This window comes from Strigops habroptila, chromosome 2, assembly GCF_004027225.2.
Source record: "Strigops habroptila isolate Jane chromosome 2, bStrHab1.2.pri, whole genome shotgun sequence".
Taxonomy (NCBI): Eukaryota; Metazoa; Chordata; class Aves; order Psittaciformes; family Psittacidae; genus Strigops; species Strigops habroptila.
Window position 1 is genome coordinate 48394391 of NC_044278.2, and position 18081 is coordinate 48412471.

Here is an 18081-nt window from a genome sequence, read left to right on the forward strand (position 1 = left end):
TTGCTGTAAGTGATCCTTGTCAGCAGATCCCTGCCCTTGCCAGCTCTCCCACAAAGGATCCTGCTCTAGCAGGATTTTGAAAAACCTGTACGAGGGCTGCACTCATGTAAGACCCATCCCAAGGCAGCTGCAAGAGGAGAAAGGCTGGCACGTTTATGAAAAACTGACCCTCTGATAGTGCTAGCCAGGCAATGCCAAGGTCTACCAGGAGACTGCAGAACATAAGATTTTTCATAGGTACTGAGTTCTCCATAATGAGGATTGCCAAATGGCTGTGTAACCGAAAGACGAGCAATGGCCACTTGGAAAATAGTGGTAGTGTGCATACATACTGCCTGTGCAACAGCTGTGATGAGTTGTACCTGACATATATAAAACATAAACAGAAGTCCAGTGCCAGATGTATCAGATTTAGCAAAGCTAACTATAACAGCTCCTCACTTGTATCCAGCAAGCCTGCTACAAGAAGGCAGCAGGGCTCCGTTCAGCAAGTGTCTCTGGGTTCAATGTCCCAAATGCCAAGAATGGGAAGAGGGGTGGGAAGGACCAGCAGCAGGACTTGTTCAACATTGCTGAAACTGATGAGCTGACCCACTGCATATTTTGAAGAGATTCCCAGGACACTACATTGCTTCCAGTAAAGAAAAGTGGTTTTACAGCTCCTCTGGGAGACAGCGCGACCCAGGAGGGGAGACCCCAGCCTGCAGTTGAACGCCCTCTGCCAAAGCACACACCGTAAGGGCTTAACGGTTTCTCGGGGAAGTATTTCAACTGCCTGCCTTACTGCAGCCTCAAAAAACACACTGCACAGAGCCCCGCAGTCACGCCGTTTGCATTTGAACAGCACAGGAAACAGCGTTTGTTGAGGGAAACATGAGCAAGCGAACACCCGCACCCAAGCCGCACAAGATGGAGGTGGCGCGGGGGGCCGCAAGGCATGCTGGGAGCTGTAGTCCGGCGGCGGGCCGAGGGGTCGCTCTTTCGCCCCGCGAGGATGAAGTGGCAGGTTCTTGCAAAGGGGAGTCCTCCTGCCTCGTCCCTTTCTGCGCAGCCATCTGGGGAAGACGGAATCTTAGGCTGGGGAACCGGGGAAGCGGAGTGTCCTTGGCAGCAGGCGGTGCCCGGGCCCGTGTGGAAAGGCAGCAAGAGGCGGGGGCTCGGGGCGGGCCGCGGCGCTGCCCGGCGGGCTGTGGGCTGTCAGAGGGAGCGAAGGGTTGCTCCGGCCAGCGTGAGCTGTGGTGGGCGTTCGGGAGTGCCCTGTGGGCCTCTCGGCTGCTGCAGAGCGAACGGGCCAGTGACAGCATTAAAATGCATCGTAAATATGTAGATACATTTGTGGTGTGGAAACCACACAGATTAATTTTCAGACAGTATTACAAGATAAAAAAGAGTCATTCAAGTTTGTTCATGTTGCCACTAAGGACTTCCCAAGGTACTGCTGTTCAAGTAGGACTAGTAAGGATGTAGTGAGGGTCTTGTACATCTACAGTACAAACAACAAAACTGAATTTCCAGAAGCAACAGTAGAGAGACATCTGCATGCATTGCTCATAGTTAATAGTAGATTATGCAGTGATTATAGGTTGTTCTAAATCACATTAAACCATAGAATGTAGCTCTATCTCTAAGAGAACGATAAAGGTGCTTCTCAAACACTAGCATGTCACCAGCCAAAATACACGTATTTGCAAGACACACACTGGCTCAGGGGGTCACTGCCTATTTCATCAGTTTGGTTTGGTTTTGGTTTGTTTTGGGGGGGGGGGGGGTTGGTTTGTTTGTTTGTTTTTTATTTTGTTTGGGCTTTTTTTGGGGGGTGGGGTTTTTTTTGTTTGTTTGGTTGGTTCGGTTTTTTGTTGTTTTTTTTTGTTTTTGTCTAGAGAAAAGAGTACTACATAAGACGTGAGTGAGCCTTATGATTACATCTCAGATGGAGAAGTCTAGAGGGAGCCTCTCCAGCAGAGTCCTGACTGAAAGGATGCCTAAAGCAGTGAGCAAAGGCACAATCTTCTACAATGTCTGAGATGTTGTGTTTAATAAATAAACAGCTTTGCCTCCAAGAAAGACCACTTCTATCAACAGCTTCTCCTAAAGCGAAAAAACTGCATTATCCTAAAAACTGGCTAACTGCTTGGATGAAAGATAAGCAAGACATTTAGTGGAAGTCTGTTATATATGGGTATTTTAATTATTGAACCTATAATATCCTAAATACATGCCCAGTTAGTTTGACAAGATGTAATACGCATAGCTGTGTTAGTTGTTATCGTTTGAATATTCCCTGGTTTTCATTATTTTGCCTGAGAGGGATCAATGTTAGGATGACAGGTATGTAGTTACCCGGGTCATCTTAGTTGGTCCAGTACTTAGCCCCCACACACTACATGGGAAGGCACATCGGCTGGGGGGAGTAGAGACAAGTGGTGTTTGCATGAACTCCAGCATCCACAGCGTTAGTATGCTTCTTATAAATGCTGGTGAAACTTCAGTTATACTTAAACAATGTATATTTTTTATCCCTGCAAAGAGTTTTTCTTTAAAATTCCTTCTTCATTCTTTCAGGCTGGAAACTGCAATTCAGAAATTTGTGAGCATTCTGGGGGTATTTTGGCTTCATGAGGCTCTCATCACATTGCCCAGATTGGAATCCCTTAAGATTGTGTAATTTTCTTCCTAAATGTTTATTCAACAGCCACCACCTGCACAGGTTCTCTTGTATGTTTTGTTTGGTAGAAAACAAAATTATTTGTTTTGGAGTTGATTGGGGGAACAGAATACATTCTTTTTGGCAGAGCGACATTATTCCTTTTTACCCACTCATTTTTCACAAGTAATTATAAGCAGTAGTTTTAGTATTAGCATCATGGAAATTTTCCCATTAATATTACGGGACACTTAGAGGATGCAGAGGACATCTACAGTGAGCAGAGGAGGCAGTTAGAATCAAAGCACGGCTCACAAGAAGCAGACAATAACCCTTTGAGAATATTTTACTGCATAACAACCACGATGGATTGCAATGCAGAGGATACAATTTCAGCATGTGTCTGCACATTTAATGAAGTAACAGCCCAGTTGTCCTCTCCCTAAGTAAATAAAAATTAGCTTGAACACCAACATAATGTTATCCTTGATTCTTTGAGCTAATCCTCAAAAAGCTCAAATGGTAAATGTTTAATAAGGGGAACATACTTCTCCAGTATTTCTAAGCTATATATAGAGATACGTAGAAATACTAAACTATTTGCTTCATTTTATTAAGGCAAACCCCGTTCCCTTCAAATCTCCCAAAGTTAATCCCTGGTGTTTTCTCTCATTTCTGCTGTTTACATTGGCTTCATAAACCTTCAGCCTAAACAGAGAAAAAGAAGTAAGGATTCTTCCAATGAAACAGCTCAAGAGAGAAGTCCTGACATCACTTAAATGAAGCGTACTTCCTGCTTCAACATAATTAAATTGTGAGATCCTAAAAACAAAGAAAAAAACCCCGCCCTAATTTACTGTAAAAGTTACATACATTTCTGGGATTAAAAAGAGCTTTTTTTCCATATGCTACAGATGGGGAACTTATCATTACCTGCAAAGGACATTCCTCCTGATGTTCTTGTTTGGATATTTGTTTCAAACTGAGAAGTTTCAGCCAAAGCAATTGTTGCTTGTAGGGACAAAGCTGCACAAGGGGAAAAAAAAAAAATCTTTGCTAGTTCTAAGGCCCTCAAGGATTTCAGCAGGATGGTGGCCTTAGTGTCACAAGTGTGCCTTCTGCCATCCCTGGGAAGGTAAAACCAGATTCTTGCAACTGAGCTATGTTTGCAACACCAAACAGAATAAGTAAAGGACTGCTCTCAAGCCAAGGGCCAAGACCTGGCCACAACCACCTTACAAGCAATCACTTCCCTTCCATGGACCTAAGACACAACTATTATGTATTAGTATGTTTGTGCCTTTTTTTTTTTTTGTTGTTGGCTGTTTCTATGCCTGCAAAAAAAGAGGCTTATTGGAGTGATGTTTTCACTGTATGAAGTTGAGACATGTATGCAATGCTCTGGAGAGTCTGAGCATGGTGAAAAGAGATGATGCTGAGCATGGGAAGTGGAAAGGAGGGAGGCTGATGTGGCGTTGCTTGGTGCACGCTGCCTGCTGGAATGGGCTGCACACGCACTGTCTCCTAGTCTGGACACTGTCTGTGACAGCTCTAGCTGACAGGAGCCAAACCTTTTCCAGGACACATGCTTGCAGTTAAGCATAATGGGCAATTAGCAGTCCAGTGCTTAAACTGATTTCCAGGCCCTATTTTTTCTAGGGCTGTAGACATAGCTTTAGACTACTTTGGGCAAAAACCATTATACTACATGCAATCAGTAGAAATGTTTTTAATTTTAGAAGGTTTCAGGTCAGGGTTCCCTGAAGCAGCTTAAGAAGTTTCTGCTGCTGGCTATTTTCTCCCCCACCACTGTCAGCTGTCCTGGCACAGTTGTGTATTTAGCAAGGAGGCTGATGTGAAAATGGGTCGAGACCTTATTGCAGTAGCAAAATTGAGCAGGAGCTTGGGCCCAAATACAAAAAATATATAGTAGCAAATATTCTTTAAAAAATATGAAGACGTAAATAACTCCAGGTAGACATCCTAATTACATGTGACTTCAGTATTTTTGCCTTGGTTCCTGTCTTGTAAATTATAATAATACTTAAAGCCAGCAGGGAACTAAAGCTAAAACTTTGACACCTTTCTGGTTTAAATGGATCATGAAGCAATCACAGAGTGTGAAATGGTCCTGGCATCAAGGCACGAAGCCTGCAGGCATCCAGGCAGCAGGCTGTAGAGTCCTTGGGCCTTCAGTTGTAGTTGTAGTTTTTCTTCAGATTCGCCCTTTAGTGGCCCAAAACTCTTAGAAGGCTCTCAGCACACTTGTTCTGGGAGAGGTTTGACCATGGCAGCAGAGCGGTGTCAATGAAGCTGCGGAAGTATTTGAGGGGAAAAAAAAAAAAAAAGGATGAAATATTCATAATCACAAGTAATTCAGTGGGTGTTCATTGAGGCTTTACAAATGCTCAACCCCATCCACATAGAATAAATATAAGGAAAATAGAAAAAATGTTGCTGTTTTCCTACAGGGTCTGTCATTTTATGTTGCTACGGAGGGCAGAAGGTTGCGGGGGAAGAAGCAGAAATAAGGTATTTGTACATACCACATACCATAGTCTGTAGTAGAAAACATGCTCTGGGCATTAGGATTGTGCATACTTTTCTTGGGAAAGATATGGCTCTCTTGGAATGCAAACCTCCCTTATTCCTGGCCTTCGCACTGTGGCATGATAAATAATGCAGTAAGCTGCTGTCCTGAAGTCAGGAGCTTGGAAAGGAAGAAGAAAATACAGACCCTATGGCTGCCTTAGTGTCTGGAGAAGCACAGAGAGAGGCAAGGTGTAAGGGCATGTGCAGTTCGAGTGGTGAGGGAACAACTGGGGTCACTGCAGGAGAGCTAGGTGGATGAGCATTTTGTGGTTGAGCAGAAGCAGCTGGTGCCAGACAGAGCAGAGAACACCATAAACCCCCAAATTAAGGGCAGAAGCAGCCCTTTTCTGGGTATGTGGAACACGTCTGTGCTGCGCAGCACTGTGCGTCCCCCCAACTGTCAGAACCAGTTGCTCAGGGTATGAGGATCACAGCCTTGAATGTCAGCCTTTTCTGTTCTGTAGTGCCCACAGCACAGAAGACTCTTTTTTGGGATTTTTTTCCTTCTTTGCAAAGCCATTCCCTGGGTATTAATGCTTGCAGGGAAGCAGTCCTTTGATGTGGTCTGCAGAAGAGTCCTCGAGTTCAGGCAGCTGGACAAACTTAAGGTGAAATCCTTGACTTTTGGAGGGGACCTTAGGACGCACATATGGCTCTTGTTTTCCTCTTTAATATGATCTCTGTAAGCCGAGGAATCCTGATGTTCTTCACCCCCCATTTCCTATTTTAACGTTTTTGACTCTTTGCCTTCTTTCATTGTATAATTTTTTTCCCTTCTCCCCTAATTCCCCCCAACAATTTGGTTTTCTTCAGGTCTTTTTCCTACCCACTTCCCATTTTTGTGGGATGGGGAGAGATGAATTGACGTGTAGTTTTATAAAGAAATGGGATGATATCTGTCCCTGGCATGGAAGATCGATCAGTGACAAAATTTGCATCTGCTTTTTTCACCTAAGCCTCTTTTTCATTCCAATTCATCGTTCCAAATAAGAAACTTGAGAGCACCTCCCTGAGTCTTTCTAGTACTCGTCAGGAAAGTCTCCCGATAAAAGAAATTCCACATAAGCAACTTCCACCCTGCCCATGCCGTAGCTTCTGGTCTCCTCTTGTAGCCTTCCCATACCTCCCCGTACCTTCCACTGCCTTGGTTGGAGTGCAGGTTCCCTTTAATGTCCTTTGGATGTAGGGGTTTTTGCGTGACTCAGAAAGGGAAGGGTTAGCACATGCACGGGGTCAAGATTTTTCCTCATGTAGCTGTGTATAAATTGGCAATTCATTAAAGTAAATTGTGACTGATACAAAAATCTGACCCTGTGCACTTGTTAAAAGAGTTGGAAAAGTTGATGTGAAGTACAGGTGAGTGAATTGCACCTTCTCCTCTTGAATTATGAAATTACCTTTTGCAAAGAGAGGCATGTCCTCATGCTGCCAAACATACTGCATACCTTCAGTTGATATGCTGGTACAGTAAAGTCTTTCTTTCCGTATGTCCATTCTTTTGCTAAGCTCTATTTCTCATGGTCATCTTATTCCATAGCATAAACAAGGGAAGAGACTTTAAAAAAGAAATACCTGAGCTGGCAAGATACAATGTGGTCTTTTATTCAGTAAGGTCACTCAGTCAACATGTTCTGTACCTGTACATTGAATGAGTCAGACAAAGCAAGGTTTCAGAAGTCCAGGTATAGAGTGTCATTGAAATATGATTTATCATTCTTTAAATATTTAGCTGTCTCTAGTACAACAAGATCTGGACTATACAATTTGTGGAAAATCAATGTAAAAAAGTTACCAAGGTAACCTTTGGAAGACACAAATAACAATGCCTGCTATAACAAAGATGCATTTCCTTGGAGCATTCTTTGTAGTTTTTCATCTGACAGTCAAGACAAGAGTATTTTTGAATTATTTCTAAAGGAATTGACATGGCAAAATCCATATTGAGGATTTTTTTTTTAAACTTCTCTACTTTTATTCCTTTCCTTAAAAAAGTAATGGTGGATTTAAGGCCAACTTGAAAGTTTTAAATTCACATTTTCACGTGTTTCTAATTTGTCCAGTAGTTTTATATTTTTCATGCTTTATTTGGCCCCTATGCTTTTAAGTGACTTTTTTATCATTCACAAAAGTTTTTTAGGCATCTCCTGAGTTATTTAGACCCTGAACACAAATTTCTGTAGTTAAAACGTTTTGGGGATGTGTATTTTCTTTTCTTGCTTGCTTGGATAACTCCAAAATAACTTTAGCTTGAAACTTGGCATGTAGTTTCTTTGGAACAGAATGTCATTCTTCTGAATGCTCACAAGGAAAATTCACTCTGAAACGGTGAAGCCCTCCATGCTGTTCCCTGCATGATGCAAAGGAGTATTTGCAAAGGAGTTCTTTAGTTTGGCGTGACAGTCCTGGCTGCATGGGAAATAAGCATGAATAGCCTTTGCTACCCTCAGAGTAAGGATCTGACTAATGGCTTTTGGAAGAATAATTGTAGGAAGGCATGGAGTTCTAAAAGCAGTTGTCTTCTCACATTTTCTTCTTCTCTTCCCAAGCTGAGAAAAATTATTATGAACAGACCATTGCCGTGGCTATGATTATAAAATGAAGGATATTTGGCATGAGGTAGAGGTCAGAGGTGAGCTTGTGAGTTGAGAACTAAAAGTAGCGAGCAGCAGATGGTGTGGGAAAGAATTTGTGGAGTCCAACTGATGTCTGAATTATGCCTTTGTGGTGTGAAACCCCACCCTCTCAGTCCTTCTTTTGGTTCCAGGCTCTGAACGACTTGGAAACCAGTTCAGAAATATAGTGCACATGTTCCCCATCCTTTTTGCCCACTCAGTCTGTCCTAATTAAATTACAAGGAAGGCTATGCAAACCTTTCTGAAAATGCGAGTGGAAAAATAAAGCTTTTGTTTTCTCCACTCCCTCATTGCCGGAGACTTTCTCCCATTTCTTAGACTACCACCAAATGTTCAATTCCTAAAGTCGTCCACAATGAGCTTCCTTCAGGCTTCTCTTAATATTGTTTCACTGTGTATAAATGCTACTGTTAAAAAAAGGCTTAGTGATGAGGAATGGCTGTGCAGGCTGGTGGGTGGGTCCTTTCCTCAAAAGATAGGATCTGGACCTAGCCATGCTCCGGTCAATGTTTAATTATTCCCAGAGAGTGAAAAGTTTCAAGAGATAAAACTGTCAGTCTAACCTAGTCAGTAGCTGGTGACCACAGCAGTTCCTCAGATATAGAGAGAGGTGGATTCAGATGGCTAACATAGAGAAACTACTATAGCCCTGGTCTACCCCGCCTTAAATGTATTCATTTCCATGAAATGGGAGTAACAATTGCCTTCCTTTGATAGTTCTGTGACTTTTTTTTCCCTAATCAAACCCATCTAATACCTGGTATTTAAATTAATTTCAGCATAACTAAAATTATTTTCCTAATTAATGGGTTTTTTTGGCTTTCTTTTCTTTCACTTGGTTTTAAATATAAGATTTATTATTAAAAATTCTAATAATATAAATGTCCCCACTATGTTTTATTAGTAAAATGTAGGGGATGACAGTTTATGCTAAATTAAAGCAGTTACTTCCTTTTTTCTATTACTCAGGCTTCTATCACTGGTACCTAGAGAATTAAAAATGTATTTTCATATTCTTTCAAGCCTTGAAATATATCAACATATTTATTTTGTGCTAAGTGAATGCATCTTTGTTCTTTCTTCTGGTATTAGTCGGTGTGCTCTGGACTAACAAGCCTTTCCCAGGGAAAAATGGTTCTGCGAAAGAATGCACAGTGCAGGTTGTTTATTTTACCATTTACATACTTAACAGAGGTAACGCAGCCTGAAAAGAGAAGGCAGGAAAGCATCTCAGATGGTGAGCTTGCCTATGCTCTTTGGTTGTTTTGCTGGAGGCTGAAAATTCAGCAAAACACATAATTACCCCGTGTTTGAAATTCCACGTTTTGTTGGAAATTAAGCACAAGCTAAACTAATTCCCTATTCAGCAGAGGACTAACATATGCTGAAATATAAGTATCTACTTCAGTGTCTGGCTTAAATTGTGCTTAAATCTTTAAGGTTAGGACAAATTAATCTTTTAGAAAGCTGCTTAGCTGTCCTTCTTGTCATTATGTGTGTGTACATATTTTGGAGAAATTTAGGGACAAGCTGGAAAACGTAAAAATTTATGTCTGTGTACATATTTTGGAGAAATTTAGGGACAAGCATGTGCCCTGGTTAATCTAGATTTACAGGAACACTTTGCTATGCATCCGTTTAATGGACTACTTAGACCAAAGACAGCAGGGGTTCCTCCTTGAACCATGGGAAAGAATACTGAACTTGGCTACAGGAGAGGAGAAAAATGGAAAGATAAAGCAGTGAATAATTTTCCTGTACAGCCTATTGTTTTTACCTGTCTTTTTAATAATTATTAGATCTTGAGAGAGAAAAGAGAGCTACACTCATTAAATTTGTATTGATCTAGAGCCTTGTGTAGTTGTAGGCAAGTGAACAGGACAGTATAAACTCACATTCAGACTCATGAGGTTTTGAGGCACAGCACTTTAAATCATATTTTTGTCTGCAGGCGTGGCTTTTGCATTTGACTTTGGTGTAGATATATAAGTGCCCAATTCAGCAAAATAGTTTGCAATCATCTGTTTGGAAAATAAGTGAGCTGATAAAATACAGTAAAGATACTCAAGAAATGACTGCCTGGAGTTGTACTACTAACTGATGGATGATAACAATGAAATGCTTAATTCATCTTTAGCAAAGGCAGTATCTTTTCCATTGGTTCTTTTCGATAAGCCCTGACTACAGAGCTCTTCACACCAGTCCCTAGGTGATGCCCTTCTGGCTGGCAAACAGCTGGTTGCAGTGGTGTCTTCCACTGACAGCATGCATCACTATGGCTGCTGTAGGAATAAAGGGACCTGGCATTCAAGGGAGGCCAAAACAAAAGCTGTGGAAAATAATGGAAGCTCTTGGGACCACCAGTGTGACAGCACTGAAGGTGCCTGCTTTATCACAGTCAAGAGGTGAACATCACTCCTGAATACTCTAGAGTTTCTCCAGAGAGCCTCTGGGGCTCTTCAGAAACAGAAATGAGGATGATGCCCAGGTTGTAGGGGACAGGATGTGACGACGATGTGGGAGGCTCTTGGCATTCTGTTGCTTTCAGCCACAGGCTTCATAAAATGCCTAGGGGTGAGAACAACCAACCATGCTAACAGATGCAGAAGACAACTTGATAGATCTTTTGCTCATTTTTTCTGCTTGGGGTTCTTTGGGGGGTTTTTTTTCAGTTTCTTTTGGGTTTTGATGATTGTTGTTTTATGTACTAGCTCTTGTGTGCTTTGCTATTAGGAAGTTTAGTGTTACCTGCTACATCTCATGTTCAGCCTGCCAGTGGGATTCAGTTTCTCACACTTCTGTGTAGTCCAGGCATGGGCATGCAAACCTACACCTCCCTCACCTGCCTCATTGTGCCAGCTTTTCCCTCAGCAATTCATCATACACCTCAGATGGCAGCAATTTTAAGAAAGTGAATGCAAGCACAGATATAACTTTTTTTTTTTTTTTAACTGGTTAGGTAGCTGGCTCTGCTTGTGTTTTCCTAATTCCTTATTCAAAAAACCAATTTTATATGATAAAGTGAAAATAGGAAGGGCCTATTTGTTTGCTCTGATAAGAGCTTACCAGTCCTTCTTTGATCCATACATAGCATACTAGGGATTGTAAAACCTAACTGAAGGTATTCAGGGTATCCACTGACATGTTTGATGGCCCTGTATTGGTTTCTTTGTCCTGTCCATAAGTTCAGATACTCGTGGATACCCTGTGCTTGAGCAGCATCAGGGCATATTGGTCTGGATTCTGCTGGACCTGAGTAAGATCCTATTTCACTGATTAGAGTAAAAGAAGTCACCAGGAAAAAAAGAATAGATGAGATATCTTGCAGCCAATAGCAAACGTATAAGATGTGTTATGCTTAATTTCCTTGCATGTGTCAGTTAAGGATGATTAAGGTGGCCACTAAACCAGAAGCCTTCAAGTCCCCAGAGGAGTAGAAGTGCTAACCCCGGGTTCAGGTCTGCTCTTGCGATACCCAGCATCTCAGTGCCCAGAGGCCTTGGAGGGGTGACTGTAGGATTCTACTTCATCGAGCATCAAACAAGCGCTGCCTTGGGAATTTGTGAGAAAACCTGCAAATCCAGGAGAGCTGGTGGTGTTTGGAATCTTCCTGGTGACCAGTGGGGGCTGAGATGAGTCTTAGGGTCATCTTGGATTATGAGTAACATAGGAGGAGAGCTGAGAAAGGCTGAGTAATCTGTGAAGTGGATAATTTCCAACAGACAAGAAGATTGCTCTTTCCAGTGCTGACATTGGAAAGACAGGATGTTGGGATTATAGAGATGTTAGTTGGAGTAAGTGGCTCATTCCCATCACATGCTATTACAGTATTTGGCATTCAAAGGATGACATTTTGCACTTAGATTCCTGTGTAAACTAAATCACTATACATAACACTGTTGTTTTTATATTTCTACTTAATTTATTTATTGAAGACAATTGTTTATATCAGACTATTCATGCAATGTCCAAACTTCTTTGGATCATGTATACGAAAATGTGAAGCAGAATAGCCTTGGCTACTGAAAGTGGCATAGATTTATGTCTTGTACATATCTGAGAATACCAAGGACTAGAAAAAAGTTCCTGAGAAATTTTTAAGTATCTTCTGAAAAGGAGACATAAGAAAACTGACATACCTATAAAGCATCATATAGACAGAGCATAATATGGAAGAAACATATGATCTATATAGAGCATGAACTTAAAAGTGAAGACCGAAGGACTTTACTGATCAAGTTCCAGAAAAACTAACAGATGGGACAAGACATGGTTATTTAAAGGCTGAGAAATGAGCACAAATACTATTAGACTCTGACTGTATTTCAATGAATAAACAAATTCAGTCCTTACTCCACAGTAACATAATATGTCATTCCAATGCTAAACACAGTCTGAGGTACTTAATCTGATTATTTTATGGCCATCTCCCACATTTTAAGAATACCTTGAAATGAAATCTAAGTGTGAGCAAGGAAAAAAAAAAAAAAAGAATATACAACCTATTGACAATTTAAAAGAGTCTATGAATTGTTAGAGTTTACTTCCAGGAAGTACTGAAGCCTAACATCTCCCAGCCTGCAAGCTGAGGGTACTGTGGTCTCAGCATCCAGCTGGGAATGCTATCGCTGACTGTGGTTACCATGGCTATATCTGGCCTTCCTAGCAAAAGCCCACTGCTGAGCCCCCTCCTCATGCAGGGTAACAGGACCTGATGGGTAACTACAGCTTTCCACTGACTTTCGCAGGACTTCTCTGCAGTGCTGTTTTTTTCTTGTATGATGGTTGGTTTTCCTCATTACAGGAAAGCTTTGTGTACTGTTAACATGATATGGTAATGTGCATGAGAATGTTTTCACTCCAGCTTGGCATTGCCTTGGCATAGCTCAGGTGCCAGGAGTTAAGTGATGTTCTGCTCTAAGATGAGTTCATACAGACAATTTCAGGGGAAAGGCACAGTGCTAAACTGATTATCAGCTTACATTTTCTTTGTTAAATATTTACTGCCAACAGCTGACAGACTCTCTGGGGATACATGATTATGTTTTCCACCCTATTATGAAAATAAATCTCCTCTCTTCTTCAGGATGCCTTTTCTGTTTAAGCAAAACTAAGTATCTGGTTTTTTGAGAGACTTGCTGTGGTTAAATCACTGCCATATATTTCCTTTAGTAGTGATCTCAGATGTGTTTGGGAAGACACACTGATTAGTCCTCTCCATTAACAGGGCTGGATACAGTCAAAAATACAGTTTCCAAAGTATCCAGCCTCAGTCCAACACGGTTCCGTGTTGCTTCATGTATCATTTAAGCATGCCGTAATATTCCCATGAACTCCAACTATCTCTTCACAGATGATGTTATTATAAACAGGACAGCATTTTTCAAATATGTGATTTCTGGTGCAAATGATTGCAAAGGCGTCCTTGATTTTTGTGGAGGCATATGCAAACATTCTTCCTGATATTTGGGTACTTTTATTACAGAGCCAAGTAACAGAGTGAACAGTACTTCATATTTTAATGAAAGAAAACCACTCTTCTAGGCTGAAACCTTTTCATATTTTCAGGTTCAAAGTGCGCCTCTGGTACTGCTGAGCACCTCTGCACCTCTGGTACATGAACCTCTTCAGGAACCCTGCTGCAGAGATTGCGCAAATATGTTACAGCAGCAGTGTTTGGATCCCACCATGCAGAAAACTTTGCCAGGTTTATGGCCAAACTGTTTGAAATGTGGAAATCATGGATTAATGCCCCTTTCGTGCAACTTCTCATCTAATTACTTAATTCTGAGCACGAGTGGTTCCCGTGACCATGCATGTGTTTTCATTGACTTCAGCAGCATAGCTGTGTTTGTAAGCCTGAAACTTTGTATGAAATAGCTTGTTCTATTACATGCTTAAGATGTGGTTTGACAAGATGATTTAGGGTGTCTCATACCATATCTAATAGGCTCAAATTGCAAAGTGCTGGACAAACTCATTGTGCTGGTTCATACTGGTTAAAAAAATGTAAGTAGGAGGTATGTCTTGTCCTAGACATTTGCATAGTCTGTCTGGATTGCTATTATATAAGGTATACACAAGGTATTATATGAAGTGATATAACACCTTCTTTTGGCTGAGGTATTGTTTGTTCTTCTCTGGCTGGTATAAAGCTGACATACATAACATATTTTGCACTCTGATTCAGAGTAATGCAGAGGTGTTCACATCTGATATCATCAGAATTGTGCTGCCAGGTAATCCAGTAGTACAGCTTCTGTATCTATTGCCATGATTTATGTCACTTTTTACAGGAGAGCCTAATCCAAAAATCAGCAGAACTCCCTCTGAAGTCAAGGAGCTTTGGATCAAGTCAGTCTCTTGTTCGCTTTGCTCCTCCCACGTTAAAACAGACTGGGTAACTTAATTGGTTTTAAAACAGTGCTTCATTTCTTGAGGGAGTGACTTCAACTTAATCTGATTCAGTAAAATGTTGTAAAAGTGACTTTCCCACAAATAAGGAGCAGTACATTAGATTTTAAGAAAAAGCATTTTATATTTAACAGTGCTTAGAACTAATTTTTAAATTGATGTATCTATGATACTTTTTGGGAAGAATCTTCAGTGTAGTTGTCCTGTTCATGCATTAGCCCTGGGGAAAAACAGGGAAGGAACCTGTAATGTGAGGTGATACCTGTCATGACATCATCCCTGGCTCAAAGGTGACCTCAGCCTAAGGCAGATAGCTAAGGCATTTAACAGTAATATCTGCTTAAGATACAAAAATTAGACATAGTTTGGGATTTCAAAGGCTTCAAACTATGGGAGTGTTTCAATATGATTTTAGTTTTCACCTGGCTTAATTATAGTGCTCTGCTAGCACAGTCTGCTGCTGGTTTCTTTACCTAGTAGTAAATCTGAATGCACTCCTAATTCTCTTGACCACAATCCCATTCCCAAAGTCATACCCATGATAACGCTTGTGACTGAAGGAAAAAAAATAAAAGGTGCTCACAAAGCTGTGTCTCAGGCCTTTCAGACCTGTGGTTTGATTCCTGAGATATGTTCTTCTACACTTGACTTTCAAAAGGTGCGCACCAGCCAGGCTGAGTGGGGCTGGCCTTATCAAGATGGTCATAGAGACCAGGAGGTTTCACATCACAGGTGAAACTGCATTACTTCATCCTTCCAGATAATCATTCACCTGCTTACACATATGCTTCTGGTTACAGACTCACAGCGTGAGACATGCTGAAGTTACAAAAAACAGGCTGCAGGTTGCTTGGGCATAGCTAGTGTTGGAAAAAAAGTCAGCGGATGTTTATGGAATTTCCTATGGATTCCTGTAGTCTCTGCTTCTCTGGGACTCCTTGCAGCCCCAGAACTCCACATCATTAGTTTGTAAGAGAGATTGCAGAGGGGATGAGTTGTTGTTTGGGTTGGTTTTTTTTCTGTCCTATATCTGCTCCTGTAATGAGGCCACAGTACATACTGGGAATCCTACATGCTGGAGCATACAAGAGCAACTATGACGGCAAGAGGACTAGTTCTGTCAGTCAAATTAACTCTAAGATATTTTTTCCCTCTGCACAGGCTGTGCTACAACAGCACAGAACTACTTGGCATTCAGGATTTGCTCAAGCCAGTCTTAGGTGGTGGTTTTATTGTGCTATGCACGCTGAACATGCATTTTTTCAGGGAGCGGTAGTGTTTGGGAGCAGTCTGGAGGGCAACAGCAACATAGCTTGTTTCTCCTGGGGGGAGAGCCCACAGCTAATTGACTACCAGACATGTGAAACAAAAAGGCCTGCTCTCAGAGACACGGGAAATACAGATTGGCCAACAGAAGTTACAGCAATTGAGCAAAAGCAACGGGTTCAACAGAGAGTTTCTAGTTTCATTTCTTGAGCACACGAGCCAGAGGGCCATAGACCTAGGGCTGGAAAGTGGAAGGGGAAAAATTAAGCCAGTTTAGGTAGTACTACAAGCATATGGAACATGATGAAAAAGGAGATTATTGAATGATGGCAGTACTGATTAACAAAAAAAATTGGCTGCAAAATTAATATAATTTGCTTCATCTGTCCTCCTTATGCCCATAGTGTATTGTCTTACCTAATTTCATAGAATCATACAATGGTTTGGGTTGGGAGGGACCTTAGAGATTATCTAGTTCCAACCCCCCTGCCATGGGCAGGGACACCTTCCACTAGACCAGGTTGCTCAAAGCCCCATCCAACCTGGCCTTGAACACTGCCAGGGATGGGGCAGCCACAGCTTCTCTGGGCAACCTGTTCAGTGCCTCACCATTTCTATTAGGACAAAAATATTTCAACCTTTTCTTTGCTGATCAGAGCCTGCCTTAAAGATCAATCTACTTATTTATTGCAAAAACAACATCCTGTTTTTAACTACATCCCAAGCTGCTGAGTTAGGAGTGTCAGGGGGTGAGAAGGAAAACAAAACAGCAGCAGGAGTGGAGTAGGAGTCTCCTAGTTTGAGGGCTGAGTTTGGAGAAGGGCTCCAGAGCACAGCAGAGGTGGATAGCAGGGATGCTGGTGGGAGCCGAGGATGGGGACCTGGGGAGGAACCATGGTGTGGGCAAATGTGAGGACCAACCAAGGACCAGAGGCACATTCATGGCACTCAAAGTTCTGGTGAGGAAAAAGCAAGTGGGAGGACATGCGGTGCCTCTGGTGAAGGGAGAGAAGCAGAGGATGCTGCTATGGGTAGATGGGCATAGAGAGGCCCTGGCATACAACATAAGGAGACAGGCATGGAAAACTGCGTGCAGGGTGAAGACCCCAGCTGTAAGGCAAGGGAAAAAAAAGTTCACAGGGCTGTTTTTAATCAAACTTGACAGTTAAAGCTTTTTTAAAAAACTAAAGCAAGGATATACAGCAGAGGAGGAAACAAACAGTGTAGGGACTCTGTGTAAGGAATAGGCAGCTCAGAAGAAACTTTAGAAGGGGGATAGTTCAGATTCAATAATTAAGTCTGTATTGTAGGCCTGCATTGACGAGGAGCAAATGGTGTCCTTGAAAGGTGCCTTCTCAAATTATGCCTCTTCCTTATCAGTAAGAAATAGGGTTAGGTCTATTAACCCCCTCCAACTTTCTCTAAAAATTTTTTGTTTAATCTAAAAAATATATATCTATAAATATATAATATCTTATATATTTTTTATATATATAATTTATTTTTTTTTTTAATTTTTTTTTTCAGAAGAACAGCAATTCAGCTCAAACAGACTGAGGATGCTTTTTCTTTTGATCTTTTGGTTTGCTTTAGGAGCTGAGAAATCAGTCTGAGGCTCAGCAGCAGCTGTTACAGGTACTTTGCAATCTGCAAAAGTTCACCCCTCCCCAGGGCACATCTTCGCAGAGCAGAGTAGAAGCTCGCACAGAATTACTGACCAGCACTGCACCGTAACTCACTGACATGCCTTGGAAACGTGCCTTGTTCACATTGCACAGCTAAGGATTTGTTCAGCACATCCCAAAGAGAATGACAAAGTACCTTTGTACCCGTGGGCTGCTGCCAAGCTGATCCTGAGGACTGCACTGAACTACCTGCTTTGCAGTAGGGACCCTTATGCCAACAGCAGGCATATTTCAGCACTGCACTAACCATGACCTCTTGCTTTCAGCAGGCATGTCTCTGACACTGGAGGGAAGCCAGGCGAGTGCCGTACAGGGACAGCTTTGCTGACTCCATTAGCCATACATCCTCCCGCACCAGTGAAATCCTCAGCTGACCTGTGAACAACACAAGGGAGGATGGACCTATCCCTAATGCTCTAACTCAGAAACTCCTCACCCTATTCTAAAATCTTATCAGTTAGTGCTGAACAGCAGGATGGGTCTAGGTGGCTAAAATCAAACAGCAGAGCTCCCATCTTTCTAAGTTTTTAACTTGAAAGCAAAGTAAGTATCTAAATGTAATGAGAAGAAAAAAGATTAGAATTAACAATATATCAAATTAACCATTTCAATATATTGTTTGTTGGCTGACCAGGACTTGTTACAGTATTCCTGCTTACACTGAGAATAAAAATGTTAGCCGGATGTGAGCATGCAGGCAGTTAATGAAACAAATGGGTGGATTCTGCATGTTCTTTCTCTTGATTTACAATACCAAACTACTGCACATGCATGTGAAGAAACACACTTGAATTCTACTTTCCACTTTGGGCAGATACTAACTCACCATTTCCATTCCAAATGTTTA